Genomic DNA, 17,248 nt, shown 5'->3' on the forward strand with positions numbered 1-17,248 from the left:
TCTGAAGGCATCTTCTGTTTTAGAATAAGAAGTCCCACTGCATATTCAGCAGATTTAGTACCAAAATGGAGGAATGATGCAGCTCTCACTGACAGCACTATAAGCCCAACACCCTCCAGCACTCACCACAGGACGGCGCTATAGTTCAGCTAGCTAGAGGTACCGGCCATTTAAGCACAACTGACCTTGGTGACACTTGGCTAGATTCTACACAGCCATCTGGGGAGCCACGGTCAATTGAACACATTATCCAGACAACAAGCGCTCTTTTTCAGTTTTTAGGAAAACCTGCACATTTTCAATTTATTTTCGGATATATAAGGCGGAAGCTTTGAGCTGTAGAACTGTAGATGTGGTAAAGCCTTAGCTGATTAAATTAATCTGTGCCGTTCTTATCCATGAATAGTTCGATTTCAGATGGATAAACCTATTACCATGTGTGTTTCATGACATGGCATAATAACACATGATTCTTTGTAATGTAGAAGTTGTAATGATTTAATGATTCTTTGTAATGTAGAAGTTAGATTACAATTACTATTTTTGTTGCACGAACGAGAGTCCTCAGAACACTTCTTGTGGTAATACTTATAACACATACTGTAAGTTAACACATATATGCATTTCTGTTTCCATGAAAGAGAAGACAATCAATGAAAGTATAGGAGTATTGCTCAAATGGCCTGGACTCTACATTATGTACAAAAAAACTGTATGCAGCAGAAAGTTTCAAGAAAGACTCTTTGAAAGTTCACTGATGTTACCAGTTGCTAGCCTAGAAAGTGGATTGATTGCTCACATTAGCAATTTTTGCTTGACTTGCTGTTTTTAAAGATCTCCAGCTCTCTAACTCTTCTCACTAAATGCCAGGAAGAGCTTTTGTAGATGTGACTTTTAGTTGAATTGTGCTGAATTGTGCTCCAAGTTTCCCTTTGACTTTCAATGCTCTACATGTGTAGGGAAGTAATTTAGAAGAAAACTAGGCATAAAAGATTTCAATAAGAGAGCCCTGGGGTCATGTATACAGTTCTCTGACTTATGTAGAGTTGGGTTAAAATAAAGAGTCCTGCACACAATAACATCAGTATAGTCCAGGTTCCAAACACTCATTGTCTTCAGAAAACAATGGGAATGATGGTCTATTACACTTAATTTCATTGCCACCCAGACACTTGCTGTATTTGGGGAGACTCGTGCATGATCTATTCCTGGTTTCATGGATACCTACAGTATGCATTATTTTGAAACAGGTTACAGGAATGACAAGAGCTCCACTGCCTTCCATAACTATTAAACTGCCTAAAAGTAAAAAGAAAATGCATAAAAGGAAGGAATGAGAGGGAAAAGAATCGATTCTTTTTAGTTAAATTTACACTTGAAAACTGTGTATTGTAATTGCGATAATTAGTTTAATTCATGCCAGCACTATATTTTTAGTTTGCTATTTTCCAGTGCCCCATAAAAAAGAATGAATGCACTGACCTTTTCTCTTGCATGCGTAATATAAAAGCTCTTATTAACCACACAGTGCAAGATTGTGAAGGTGAATGTAAGCGCTTATACAATTTTCAGCACACATACCCACAAAAAAGTAAAAATAACTTTTCTGGTGCTCCCAGGGAAAGATACAAAATAAACCTATTATGATATCAATGGAGGAGTGCTGAGAGAAAATAGATGCCGTAAATTGAGCTTATCACAATTGCGCTTATCAGTCAATCAAAGCTTTATTTCAAACTTTGAGGAAAAAAATCTTCAAAAACTAAATCAGCCATACAGGACATGAATGGTGAATTCATATAAAACAAAATCAAATAATAATAATAATCAGGTAAAGAAGTATAGTTAAGAGTAAAAGGCACAGGCAAGAATTTTAAGATTTTATCAGCGTCTTAAACATTAACAGTATGCTGTACTCATACAAATCTGCTCTTACACAGAAACTTATAAATATATATATAACTACTAATAAACCTAGAGGCACAAGATCCGTATTGTATTAACAGTACAGAAATACATCTGGAGCGTTAAATGATTTGGTATATTTGGGTCAATTCATATTGTCAAATGAAAATTTTAAAAGTGCACAATTCTTTATGTTTTGATCGATGGCCACAGTGCAGAAGGGGTTTGATGGACGACCAGAATCAAAGACAGTGAAAGAAAAGAAGGCACTGGGGTGAAAGAAGAGTCTGTGACATCCTGACGGGTGCAGGCTGGGAGAGACTTGTGAAGAGTGGATGATGGCTGAGCTGAAGAAGGACTGGAGGGTCTTCTCAGAGACGAAAGGAGAAGGCCTTCTGCAAGACAAGTGACAAGACTGCCAGCAGCTGGATGGGGAAAACAAAGAGTGGAGTTTCATGAGAGGCTTTTCCATAGATGGGTAAAAACTGACGCTAACATTGATGGCACTCTGGCGACATTTAATATCTGTATTAATGAAAGAAGCAGCGACTGCTGGCGGCAGGGATAGCACAAAGTGCAATGTTCTTCTCTATTATATATACAATATGTCAACCCTTCGGCCACGGTATTAACAGGTGGGAGCTGTTCCTCCTGTTCTGCTGCAGAGCATCTAGAATCAGGGATGCCCACTGTCACCACTATGGTTTGCCTTGTCTTTGGGACCACTGTCTCAAGGTGTCCAACAATCTGCCACTTCTGCTCCTCTTTCTGTTGACAATAGTCAACATTACTATACCACACGGCACGTGAAGCTGATGACATACTGTCGCAGGTTGAGACTATTTCTCAGGCCTCAATTCATCTGCTAGCTCTTGTTGTGTTGATTTCAGTGCTCTATTAGGGAATAAAACGACCTTGCTCCACAGTAGCCTTGCCGCTTTTCAATTTGAGAAAACACATTTAACTCTGCCACTAGTCGAACACTTCGGACTCTTTGGCACATGCAATTCCAATGAACTCATTTTGACCTGAACATGTGGACACATTATCCTAGGTCTCTTCAGAGTAAAAATGGACTTCCTGTCTTGAATACTTTAATTTCTATGATTCTTATTTCTGCTTCTCTAGGGTATTACAATATAATACATACTCACATTTATAAATTTAATCGGAAAGAGAGGTGACAATAAATTAAGTTCTCCACTCTTTCAGCACAGGAGATCTGCTGGAGGCCTAATTCTGCCAAACTTTAAATTGCGTTTCTCCTCCTTTGCTCCAGTGCGGACTATCTGTCAGGTTTAATTCTGATTTTCCTGCATCTTGGCGTCCACTTGATGTGTGTCTGGTCTTGCCATTTGGTTTCAAGATTTAATTTGTGTAAGCATTCCCCTTAGACACTGTAAATTGCATTTTGGACCTCTAATTAAGTAATAAATTACAACTTAGCGCTTAGCTCCAAAGACATGGCTGCCTGTTCTCCTATTTTCCCTAATCATAAACTCCTTACAGTTAAGTTCCCTTTCTCTATCCCACTTTGGATTCACAGTCTAGCAGATATTTGTAAAGAGAATGAGTTTTGTTCATTCTGGGACTCGTAATAGAAGTATGGGTTCCAGCTCCGCTGCAGCCCACTGCTTAATCTGCTGGATGTCAAGAGCAAAACAAGGAAATTGGCATCCTCTAATTCTTCTAATTCCATGTGTCTGCTCCCTCCAATACTTTAGCATCTGACATTATTTGGAACAGGGACTTCAGTGTTTACAGACAACTGAAATTTTCCAGAATAGTATATGGACAACATAAATGAAATGTTCAATTGCTTTTTTTTTTGTCAGTTGTTTTGTGAAAACATAAAAAAATGGTCCTAAGAAAACATACAGTACTTCCTACCTGTAGCCTTACAGTAACACACAACCTCTAAACACAGTCTGGTAGTCTAAAACTCACTCCACAGTCCTTCTCATCTGAGCATTAGTGTACAGGGCAAAGGCTAATAGACCCACCAGAATTCTCCTGGAAGCTGACTGATTGGATACGACACATTATTGCTAATGAGAAAAGCTTTGTTGTCTTGGAAACAAATAAGCACAGGTCCTAATGAGAAGACCATTCTACAGGAGCCATAAGAGAAACATGTACTTAGTAAGAGCATGCCTCTGTAGACTCTTCATCTTCTTTGTCATGTGTTACTTACATATACTCTGGGCTATTGACTGCCCTCTTCTATAAAAGTATAAAAACACAAAATGCCCGGAGGTTCAAATCCTGAAAAAGGTTTATTTTTTTCCATGGGATTCATGGACATTAATCATGGGAAATCAATGCAGCTGACAAGTAGAGAGTTGAAGCCTTTGCTGGATACGACACTTCAAACAACGAGGTTGAAAAAGTAATTTCTTTCCTCTTCTTACAATAGCATGAATTTGTCAATTTCTAGGTCCTGCGATGGTGGAGTCAATTTTCTCCCACGGAACCACGGTTTGTCGACCACGCACTTTATCCATCTCGACTAGCGCAACTCACTTTGCATGATTATGGCCCAGGAAAAAGGAAAAAAGGAAAAATAACAATGTACAACGCAAATTAATGAGGTTCTCTCTGACAATAATCAATCAAAAACAATTTAAAAAGCAGGATGTAGACTCTCAAATCCATTTTAATTTATTTAAACCAGGGCACACACTGGTGGCTCAAGTAATTGTCTGAAAACATACCAAGGGAAAACGACATCCTGTTAAGATGTAATGAAGCAACCAAGTAGTGAATTTGTCAATTAGATTACAAATATATTATATATCATAACCAAGAATAAAAACATAAAGCAGCATAGGGTTATATCTTGCCAATACAAGTCCACACTTGTTCACACAGAGACATCAGAGCCTGGAAAGGATTACTAGTGAAGCTCCAGGCTGCTGTGACCTTTACCAGGAATAAGCAACTTTCTGATAATAGGCAGGTGGATGGATGGATTACTAGGGATCGCAGGGAACGCAGTGTGGCAGAGACCCAGGGAACGTTCAGATCTAGACCTGATGCTGTGCTAGAATCACTTAATGATGAGAACAGTGATGAGCACTGATAGGTTGATAGCCTGGACTCGCTGTGGTCGGCTTTTCCTATGATCTTAGCTGCAATCTAAAAATACAAAACAATAAACCCAGCTATTAACCAGAATATTGTCCGCAGCCTTTTCACTTAAAAAACTATGTTACTGCTGTAAAAGTAAAAATATGTGATGAAATTATAAATACAGTATGTACAGACTGATTTTACACCAGATTGATTTTTTTTCCTGTTTCTTTTTTTCTATTTGAAAGGATCATTGGTCTGTCTATAGTTTAAGTATATTGCAGGAATGAGAACTGGATTTTGAAGAACTCTAAGGGCTACTTAAGATGGTTTTTATTACCTTCTGAAATGGGAAAATTTGACTTTCCTATCACTAAAAATAAAAGTGTAAAAGAATGACAAATACACATCTATGGATTTATTTTCACTTAGAGACTCTGAAATTCCCTGAAACACCCTTGTTTATTTTAAGCTCCTGTGCTATAAATTCTAGGCATGCATCTCTTAAAAACCTTAGCTGCACTGAGGGTCCCAGACTTTCTTTAGTGATCCCAAAAGCTGTCTGTCTTCGTCTGCATTACAAATCTACTTGTAAATAATAAATCTACGTGCTTACTGCAGTTACATGCATGCTGTCAAAATGCAAAGAACACCAGACACTTAAAAAGCAAAAAACGTTGTTAATTTTACAGTCTCTTGTTTCTACAAGCAGACACAGATGTACTGTACATTGTACATGAAAAGAACAAATATTAAACATCTTCCATTCTGGGTGATCTGCACTTCCATGTATATTTGGCTGTGTCAGAAAGGCTCAATGATTAACCCAGACATCATGGAGGCCACGTTTCAAAACCATGCTGAGTTTTGGACAGCCTGCACAAGATGGAGAGTTCACACACATGGCTGGGGTTCGTAAAGCTGCCTTCACAAGTTGGTTACATCAGCATCATGTGGATGACGCTAAAGCAAACAATCGCGGACACAGCTACTGTACATAGTAATGCTATAGGCTGACAGCTCTGATTTGTTAGGTCAGGATAAGTCAAGAGTCGTATCACATTCTTCTTACAGATATCAGCACTGTACGTGTACATCTGGACATGGACTTTCCTAAATGAATTGTGATGGTTGCTACGTGATATTTACAGTATACTTATAAGGACTGTTAGTGAGGTCAATCTGAAGGTTTAATTTTTTTTCTACAGTGAGTTATCATTGTTGATCTTCTTTTAAAATGAGACAGCTTTTCTTAAATGTTTATTTAACATTCTCAACAACTGGAAAAGTAAAAACAGATTTTGGCAAGCTGTTCAACATGTACATGTAGCAACCCCACAGGCCCTATATATACAGTAAATAAACTTAATTAAAGCTGATTTTATTTTACAAGACACTCAGAGTACTAAATTAATATTCCCTGGAGGCAATCCATCATTCAAGTTTTCTAACACTGGAAATGGGTTTTTATTATTTTATTCTTCATAGAATATATCATCATTGATACTGTACAGCAGAAAAAGCTGAATGCATACAGCCTTTCATATCTAACCTGTTGAATTGCCAAGGTTAAACTAGATTACTCTAACCTGATGAACCAGAATGGGAAAACAATGGAAACTGAAGAAAAAGCCACTCACGATATTTACAGCAAGCCTACTTCAGTTCAGAATACCTACATCTCCTTAATAAGTATATGAACACAGTATACAAATACGTTTTCCTCACAAAAAAAAGAAACGGCATGAAATACTGGATCAGATGGTGGACAAGAACAAAAGATAGAAGATTATTTTTCTGTTGCAGCAGTCAGCAGCATCAAAGCTTTGACGCTGCTGAAAGAATGATGTTTCTTTCCAAGGCACTTTCTTGTTCTCCTGCTTTGATTCTGTTTCGTGTTACAACAACACAAGGTGTTCAAAAGAATGATATCCTTTCCGTTCTTTGTTTGATACACATCACAGAAATCTATTCAACTTCTTTCAATCAACTTGTATCCTAGCAACTTGGGTTGCATGGCTAATCTGCGAAAGATGTGTAATGTAACCCACCGAATTAGGAGGACCAAAAATAAAGTCCATGCCATTTCAAATATTATTTTTTCAATGAAAGGATAAAAAAAAGTACAGTAAACATAACGTCACTGTGGTTTCACTGTACTCTTTCCAATCAAACAGCTTTGGGGTGCTTCGACAGCTCCTCTGCCCGCGCTGGGTTGTGGTGCACGCTGAATCCAAACTCTTCATCTCAACGGCTGCAAAACTCGCAAGAGCAAGCCAGAGCCGTGCAGGCAGAGCCACTCGAGCCCTTGCTTTCTCTGCAACCGGACACAGAAATGCACCGAATCTCCTCTGTGGTGCCATCACGCACAGCCTGAAAGGATCATTGGTCTGTCGATATTGCAGGAATGAGAATGGCCTGAGAAGCATAAGGATTGCACTGCCCAGGGACCACTGTCCCATTTCTGGCAATAAAGCACAGTTCTTTAATCAGCACGGCAAACCAGCAATCGCCCCCTTAACCCTTCAATATGTAAGATGAGCTGTGTTATATTACCGCTGACGCTTCTGCCAGGCCTGATTTTTATTTGGACTCCAGCAGCAGCCGAAATCCAGCTGTCCTGCTTGGTCTTCTAGGGTCAGGCCCAACGGAGGATTGTAGTGGACCTTCTGTTTCTCTGCATTAGCTCCCCCGGCCTTATATGGATAACACTGATAGTGTAACTGTGCTGGAGGAGGTCTGTTTCCCCGCTAGGGATGTGCTAAGCCAACCCTTTATTTCTGGATGCTTCCAAAACAGCCATTACTTCAATGGGAAGCACTCGGCCAAGTACTGTACATTGCATTTTCTGAGACTCGTGGTTCATTTTCACCTGCAAAAAGTGTGAAACAGGGTAGAATTTCAAATTGTAAGTTTATGTAAACTCCATAAACATGAAAAAAACAGAAACCGCTAGGAAATCAGATCCTATTCTGTCTGCTTTACTATGGACGATTAACTTCTTTTGCTTCTTACTAATGTGATAATGGAGTTTTCCCTGCCCTAGTCTTCGCTGTCACTGCCGGAATCCATGATTTTTCTGTGTCTCCTTAAGAAATGAACAGCTCTCTACCTGGGAGAAGTGTTGCATTTATCCCAAAAAGTCCTAAGTTATCAATGTATCCCTCTTACACAGCCTTAAGCTCTTGAAGACTTAAAGAGACGCATAGAGATTCTACTGGACCCGACTCTCAGGACCAGAATTGCAACTCCCTGTTCATTCTTGTAAGAGCTGACGATTCTAAAGTTTCTGTTCTTTCTTTGCAAGGTACATTAAATTACAGGAGCAGGGCATTAAATCAATGACCACTTCAGCCAGGCTCAATAACGAAGTCATTACTGTTAATCCTTTAAATCATTCAGAGACACCCTGGTATGGCCTAAGCACGGGCCAGGAACACAGGAAGGCAGGCAAGTCAAGGATGAACGGGAGGGCCGGGATTTGCTTTGGGTTTTAAGGTGAAATTTCTCTGGCTAGACTCTTTAAGGAACAGGATCACGAAAGCCTTAGTTTTTTTTTGTGTGTGTAAAAACAATGGGTGAGGGAGTGAACCTGCTTTAGAAGGAGATTCGTTTGATCTGTCTTCCTCTCATCAGGTGTGATTCAGATGTAGCCATAAAATAATGCTACCAATGGGAGACATCAGGTTGCTGAAAGGAACTATGAATATCAGTCTCAAGAACACTGTGCACAAGCTTCTGTTCCTCACATCTGCCCATCTGCCTGCCTGTGGGACCCGAGAAGAAAACATTGATAGTTATATCACTGTCAGCTCTTGAGGAACAGGTTTCTGGTGCCTTTCTGTTTGGAGGTTTAAAGGATTTTTTTATAGTTCTAAGGTACTGAGTTGGATACCGCATTGATTCTATATAGCAGTGCCAATTTATTGATTCTGCTAACAAACTAGCCCTTTTTATTACTGTTCTTTTTAACCAAAAAGTCATGATGAACATTTTCTCTATTTTATGAGCTGACCTCATTTCCACAGGAGAGCAAAGAGCTTCTGCTTGGTGAACCATCAACATCTGGCATAAAGTGTCAGGATTACTCCATTACTGAATCACTGGCCATCTATGGCCATCTATGGTATGATAAACTGTGTTCTCTAAGATAGAAGTATGTATAAAAAGAGGAAAATGGCAAATCAAAGCTTCAGCACCCCCGATAATTTTATTTTTATTATCATCATCAAATTATTGTCAAAACAGGAGTGAATTCCTTATAACTTTGTCAATGTTTGTAAGACATACACAGTGCTATATATCTATTATGCTAGTCCTGGTCTCCACAATCAATTTTATCTGGCTATCAATTACTGTATGTTTCAGTTGATTTGTCGTTTAATGACGTATCGTAATGAAATCATTATCAGAAACCGACTTTTAATCTGAAATAAATGTCTGAGTCGGATGAGTTCTGCCAACAAGCAAACGTAACAGGAGACATGGCATATATTTCAGAATAGATAAATCTGAATTTCAGAAAACCAGATGGACGAAAAAGTTCAGACGCAAAAGATAGGGGTTTAAAAAGACTTTGTAGAAGTTTTCTACAAAGGCACAATTTGTTTTTTATCAAGATGTGATAGAAAGGTTTAGAAACCATGAACAATTTTAACTGTCACATCACAGCTTCTAGCAGCATAATGAACATGCAGAACATGTGTGTGATGTAAAGTTTTGCCAAGATAAACGGTGCTTTTCAGCTCTCCATATGCATGAATATTCATGGGGATTCTGTTTCACTGGATATAGAAGATGCCATAAATAACAGAGCACGACAAAGAGGAACACATTCTCTTCAACGGCAATATGAAAACCTTCATAAGCCTTCATAAGTGAAGCTTTACCATTTCTTACCATTCAAGAAGAAAAAGGGGGACAGAAAAACCATTGTTAAAAACATTGAAAACATTTTCACACAAGCGCCCCCGAGAGTTTTCAAAAGCTGGTACCTATATATCTGTACTGTGCAAATTCCCCCTATTCAATTCCCTTAAGGGTGGTTTACACCTGTAAATATATTGAAGTCATTTAAAACATAGAACATAATAATTCGTTGGTTGGCTGCCCTTGGACTTTAATTATTAGTGCCAGGGGGCCAGTGCATGTTTTTATACTTTAGCTGAACAAAATAACAAAATAAATCTTTAGCATCTTTCATTGGGCAGAATTGGGAATTTAGTTGTTTTTCCACGGTATATCAAGATATCTGGCTGATCTCAGGTGTATCAGTTATTCTCTGAAGTGTCCTTTAAGATTTGTGTTGGGTTTTTTTTTGCTGTTAAGATATACATTTCGGATCTTGGCTCTAAATGTAATTGAATTGGGGCTCTGGGCTTCTCACAAGGCCTCTTGCCTTGGTGTAGATCCAGGTTATTGTGCTTTTCAAGAACCGGTAGCCACAAGAGGGAGATGTTTTCCTGTGCACTTTAACAAGAGGAAAATGTTCTGCTGCATTCCCCAGTATCCGCACGAAGTATCTGCATTGTGGAAAATAAATGTGTTATGTATCCTGTAGTAAATATTTACATCATAGGTTTCCCATCATTGTCAGCAATGACCAAAATATTTAAAGTATCAGGCAAGAGATGAGAAATTCTCCCTACCACTTTTTACAGTTGTGCATTGTAAAAGATATGTTAGATAACCATTGCAGTCATTATGCCTGAACATATTTCTTCATTTTTGAAGCAGTATTCTATCAGTTGTTTATTTACATCCGTCTCGTGGTCTCTCCACCTAGGTCGGTCTCTGTTTCACTTTTCCTATCTATATATGAAGAGACTGATGAATCTGTGTTTGTCTACGCGTCTCTAGCAATCTGCCTGTATGTGTGGGATGATTCATCTGATTCCAGATATCCACTTATCTTCATAACCGTAACTGTTCCAAAATCAGGAGCCAGGAGATACAGAGCTTCGGAAAGAAGCTCATCAACACTCTCTGCACAGTTGTCATTCAGGCTGCATCTCTTCAGCACCACAAAGAGCTTCGGCTCTCTGAGTGGGGAAAGTAAACCAGGTTGTCCTCATTATGTGGATTACTGTAATTTAGAGTTGGCAGGAAATGCTATCGTTGTCTTACATCCAACTATTATAAACAGGGGTGTTGAAGATTTACCCATTTCATATTTCTTGAAAAGGGGGATTGGAATTGTTATGCCTCATTTGTTGTAGTTTAAATTGATATTTTGCTAGATGTTCGGATATGATTCTGTCACAGCTTTCCCAATTTAACAAAGAACTGGCGTTCTTCAGCTGCATATATAGCTATTAAATGCAAAAGCCATCAAAAAAGTTTAGAACGCCTGTGTTTTGTTTGCAAACTTTTTAAATTTCTTTTTCTTTAGCTGTAGCACTTAAAGGGAGAGGCGGGGTTTGTTTCTAATGTGGCAGAGTGCCAGTAAAACGTAATATTGCACTAAACTGCTAATCTCTGGTGTCTGCTCACTTGCATTGCTCAATATAGTAAATCAGTGCTGCTTGAAATTGCTACAAGATTTAAGAGAGATCCATCACTTCATTCTACATCGTTTGCAGTTACTAGAGATGAAGCACCCAAAATGAAGATTTAACAACCAGCTGTTTTAAAGGAGGTTATTTTTCAAAAATACGAGAATGCATTTGAGCCATCAGGTCCCTTTTATTTGGCAGATTCTAAAATGGGTTAAATAAGCAGTTTTGTTTCCCAGGCTGTGATTTACTATGCCCAAATGGTCATCAAGGAATGAACATCAGGCCAGAGAAACACATTACTCTGCTAATGGTTCGACAGGTCTTGCCCATGATTACATAATTAACAGAGTCAAAAAGGCTAATGTACTGCCAAGCTCCTATCCCCTTGTTACATGCCAAAAGGTGAAAAATATTAAATAAACAGGCTTTCGTGAACATATCATATATGTGGGCCTCCTTCAAGGAATATACGCAAACATGTTTCCCAGGAATGTAATCCTAAATGCTCTTTCACATTGCCCTTTTCTGACAAATTCAATGTTAAAATTCTTGGAGCAGGAATAAAAAACAGATCAAAAAGTGCTCTGCAGGTAATATACTGTTAAAACAGGAAGAAAAAAGGCTCGCACTGCAAAAAAGAGCTTTTTTGTGATGCATTTCAGGCCTATTTATTTTTTTTTATACAAGATGTCACTGCAGCTGCCTTACAAGGTAATTATACCGCAGTCTAAACGCTGTTTACATCACTTCACTGCAGCCTCGGACTGCATGAGGATGTGACACAGCCGCATTAATTTCCTTCGACTTCAAAACTCGCTCTCCGGCTGAAAGGCCCTGGGCTTTTGCCATTTAACCTGAGAAATTCCTCCATTCCCAGGCGCGAGCGCAATGCAGGGACACTGAACTGGGATTTATTTTCCCTCACTAAAAAGTACCACTGATGCCAGTGTTGAAAGAAGTTTTTAAATATGTCAGCTGGGCCATTAACTCATTAAGTCCACCAACAGCAAGGAAAGCTGAGGCTTGTGGGTGCTGCTCCTACAGTATATGACATTACAAATGAGACTTTGTACTCAATTAACCTGTAAATTACATAATAATGCCAGCAACTAAAATATAATTCAATAAAATGCACTGTAGATGGTAAATCTGGCAGCTCCACCAGCTACTATTCACATCTACTTGGCAAAAAAGAAGAGGAATACTCATGATAATTACACTGTGCACAGAACATGAATATTTGACCTTTTCAAATATTTTCCTTATTTCATCCCTGCACATTAGTAATCATGTCTGGTAGCACAACCCCTTCCTAAACATCAACAGTCAAAGGTAAGATAAGGCTATTTGACAACTTACCCAAATTGATGACAAGAAACAGCTAGCCCTCAGTCTTTCATTCTCACATGTCCCTTGAAGTACAGGCACAACAGGACCCATGCATTTCTTCCAAGAACCAGCTGTCTGTGTAACAGGCCTCTAAAAATGAGTATTTCAGAGTGAAAACATGCCCATTTATATGAAACATGCATGCAATGCAAACATATCATCAAATTGCAAAATATATTCCAGCCTGGATAAAAATATATGTCCTTTTACATGATGTGCCTTTAGGAAGATTACCTTGTCATCCATACAGTTTACAAAGAGATGAATCGCTAAGGCTTGACACAGTTTTCTGCACCTAATCGGACAATACAAAGCCGCATGTGGGAAAAAGTTTGAAATGAAGCCCAATCATTAGTAATGGTACAGTATACACATCACAGAAATTGGCTAGCTTAGAACCCTGCCATCATTTCATTGAGCCACTGCAGGACAGTAGGACTAGATGTAACTCCTATAGTTTTCAACCCTACTGTGTCATTGCTACCCACTAGGGCCTCAATTCTGTGCAGTTTATACTTCCTCTCTACTGCTGCTCTTTCAGACTCCTTTCTGCTGGAGTGATGTATAAATAATCCTATACTCTTCAGTTCTTTCCAAAGACTGTTTCCAAAAAAGATGTCATTGAACAGAAATATTGACTCAGGACATTATTGGTTGATATTTTTGTATTATTGCTCTGTGGAAAAACATTCTGCCTTTAATGTTTTTCTCTTATTACTTCCTTAAGGGACAGAATCTGTCTTTTGTTTCTCCAGTAATCTAACTGCAACGCATATCATCTCGGGTCCATTTATAAATTTTATAACCCAATTTACCAGGAGGTGTATTGACTCTCAACCCATTTGTCTCCTTTTCTTGCAGAAGACGAGTTTGGAAAAAAGTACTCACTGTAAAAGGTCAGCCTTTCTTACTAAGAAACATTCTTTTGCATTATTTAAAGTGTCTTATAGGTCAGACTTTATGTATATGATGCCTACAGCTATAAATCCAAAATATACTGTATTTCTCCAGTGACAGTATACTAAAAGTGTGGTATACTACATGGCGAGCAGAATACATTTAAACCAGCAAGCCTTTTTCACAGGACAGTTTAAAATAAACAGGAAAACAGGTTGCATAACTCAACATATTTCACAAAAAACTCTATTTCACCAATTTAAGCATGAGCACTGAGACCTGCACCAAGAGAAATCCAATTTACTGTAATGTCAAAACCTCCCCATTTGAAAGCCATTGTGAATTCACCTACTTTCAAATTGTATCTTATGCTGAAAAAAAAACTTAAACCAAGCACTTTGCATGAGATAACAACAGCACTGTCAATTCAGAAAAATCCTTCTTTGAATTGTAGATGGGTCTTTGTACATGTACTGCATCTCATGCACCCTCAATTAAATTTAAATCTTCTGGCACACAGCGGTAGGGAAATTAGTTTGATGAACTCAAACTTTTTTAAAACACCTCGTGTAGAGCATGGCTTTCTCTAAGTGTCTTTCTCTTAGTACGTCTTCTCCATTCCAGACATCAGGAATGGTCCTTTGCCTCACAAGTAGACAATTACTAATTTGTCCCAAAAGACCCATAATCATTTTCTAATGGAGTGACTTCAGTGGAAAAGCTGTAATAATTAAAGCAAAATGGGTTAGCCAGAAGCCTCACAACTTCTGAGAGGATTTTAAAGCTGCCCCCACTTTGCTAATTTACAGCAGTCTCAATGCACTCCTTGATTTAAACCTTTTCAGGCCATAGAACCTTCTTAATTTCACTCCATTAAACTATCCACATAAACAACACAGTTTACTGTGGAAGAATAGCCTGAGGTTTTGTGAGATGCACAGTGAAAAGCAAGGTCAGAATCCACAGACCTGAACTAATTATGAATGATTTTTAATAGCAACTCTAAAATAGGTCCTTTTTGTAAAGAATTGATTAAACTTGATAACCTGTTTCATGACACTTTTAGGATTTAAACACTGATAAAGTTATAGTCCTGAAGAAGAGTTCAATAAAGATTAAGTCAAATTTAATATCAGGAGTTGAACCTTTCTTCACATTTCATCTTAGGTACTCATTCTTGTTTAACAGACACTTTTTTCTGTTTAAAAGGTTGTACTAATTTAAAAAAGTAAAACATATTATTAGTAAACAATTGTCAGTTCTTTAGGCAATTTTAAAACAAAGACTATACATAACCTCTCTGAATACATTTAATAACATAGTAATACAGTATCTCAGCACTAAATGTGTAGCACATTAATGGCTAATAATAATTACACATTTTCTCCTATACAGAGGTCTTTTTAAACAGTATTTACAGCACCAAAAGGCTTCCAAATAGTACTGGAGTTGTGCACTCCTACCCTTAGACCGCTGTCTTATAATGTTAATGATATCTCCACCAATTGGGAAACAATAAAGTTGAATTCCCAGGCTGTGGCTAAAAATTATTCACCTATCTCCCCACGTCCCCCATTGCGGAGTCATTATCTCCCGTGACGAATATTATCACATATACGGAGCACTTTTGGGTAAGTTATCTAATGAGACTGCCACATCACTCATCTTCTCCCTCGCTTTGTGGATTAATGGGGTGTCTTGCCAGCATTTTCTATTTCACTACTTACTTCCTTATCAACCATAAGTGATCTTCCAGCTTCAGCATTGCCTTTCTTTGACTCAGCAGACCCATCCAACAGGACTTTCTTCTCCAAAGGTTTGCTGTCCTTGATAAGAGCCTTGGTAAGGATCAACACACTAGAGAAGCTGGAGGACTACATCCCAGCACTTAGCGATCAGCTGCAGTCTTGAGGAGACGCTAATCTTCGACAGCACTGTGTACAAGCAGGGTATACAAGCTGCCCTTGGGGACAGGTGATTCACACTGATTGGATCTGCATTACTGCGGAGAGATTTGGGTCCCTTCCTCCATGATGCCCTCTGACACCTGCTTGGCCAGTGCTAGAGTTCCTCTTGCTGGTCTTCCTTACATTACAAGAGCAGTTTACTGTGATTGGGGTACCCCATATGGGGGTACAGGGGCTCCTGCAGGCTTGCTTTCTTATGATGGCCATCTGGAGGAACATGACTTTCTGGTAAATTGTTCCACTCTGCTAAGCTCTGACACTCAAAGGATCCATCACCCAAATGCAAAGTTGAGAAGCTAACCTGGCAAACTTCACAAGTATCTTGCCTGCGTATCAGCTGCACACTCTGATGAAAGCAGCAAGCCCTCTGCTAGAGACCCAGTACTCTGAATTGCAGCTCAACCCACCATTTCTCCATTTTTCTAAGATGAGCAGGCATGTCTTAGGCTGGGGCCTCAACTGTGCCCAAACCTCTAACACCGACCGATCCTAACTGCTCGATGTGCCAGTCACCCCGTTCACTCACTTGGTCTGACGGGGAGGATCTCTTGCAGCAACCTCTGAAGGTCAATGAGACCTGTCAGCAGGGCCCAGAGCTTACCCCTGAATAGAAACCTGCCACCTTATGTCCCTCCATTTCACTCATCCATCCATTTTCTAATGGCTTTATTCAGCACAGGGTCACAGAGGAGCAGCAGAGGAGGTCCCAGCAAGCAATGGGCACCAGGCAGGATACGCCCAGGATGGAACGCCAGTGCAGCCCAGGGAACCCACTCACACCAGGGCCGATTTTCCCAGAAGCCCATTAACCACCAGCATGTCTTTGGACAGTGGGAGGAAAACAGAACACCCAGAGTAAATACACACGAACACAGGGAGAACATACACACACCATGCAGACACCACCGAAGTAACTGAACCCCCGCGCTGCAACGATCAAATTGTGCCACCACGCTGCCCTCATTTAATATTTACAGTATTATCATTTGGTTGGGTAAGCTTCCCAAATATTTCAGTCAGACCTGTGTAGAATTAACTTACTAAAGATATCAGAAATACAAACTTCAGTACTTCAGTAATCTCTGCCTTGGCACAGCTCCCAAGAGATGAATAAAAAATGATTTCCAGCAATTAAACTAGCAATAGACAATATTTTTCATCTTCGTGTTTTAAGTATGGCATGATAAAATAAAGCTTTACCTCTTCTGTTATATATTCATAGCTCTCCTGTAAATTGCTAATGAGGGTATTTGACCTGAATTCTAGTGTTGATCAAAAGCAGTTTGTTCATTTTTCTTAAATAAATTGTGGTTTAATAAACATACATAATGAAGATGATTTTTGTTTCTTTCGTGTATCACTGACAAGTTTTAGGTTCATCCTTTTTGATCTTTGCCTTCGTGTTCTTCTCTGAACTGAAATTTACTAATCAAAGTCTTGGTTCTGTTACTCAAGTCAAACCTATCAAAGATGTTCAGATGTTCAAATTTCCAGTCTTACCTGAGGAAAATAAAATATTTG

The 17,248-nt window shown here is 39.0% G+C and overlaps 1 long non-coding RNA gene across 1 annotated transcript; it reads right to left on the bottom strand.

Annotated features, from left to right (window-relative positions):
- Positions 1-1,784: 1,784 nt before the first annotated feature.
- On the bottom strand, positions 1,785-17,248 carry LOC138224731 (uncharacterized). The gene is made up of 3 exons (XR_011183158.1): positions 15,488-17,248; positions 12,834-12,953; positions 1,785-2,330 (listed from the first exon to the last, which is right to left on the bottom strand). It is a non-coding gene; the product is annotated as an uncharacterized lncRNA (long non-coding RNA).

The sequence above is a fragment of the Lepisosteus oculatus genome, chromosome 23, assembly GCF_040954835.1.
Source record: "Lepisosteus oculatus isolate fLepOcu1 chromosome 23, fLepOcu1.hap2, whole genome shotgun sequence".
In the NCBI taxonomy this organism is placed as follows: Eukaryota; Metazoa; Chordata; class Actinopteri; order Semionotiformes; family Lepisosteidae; genus Lepisosteus; species Lepisosteus oculatus.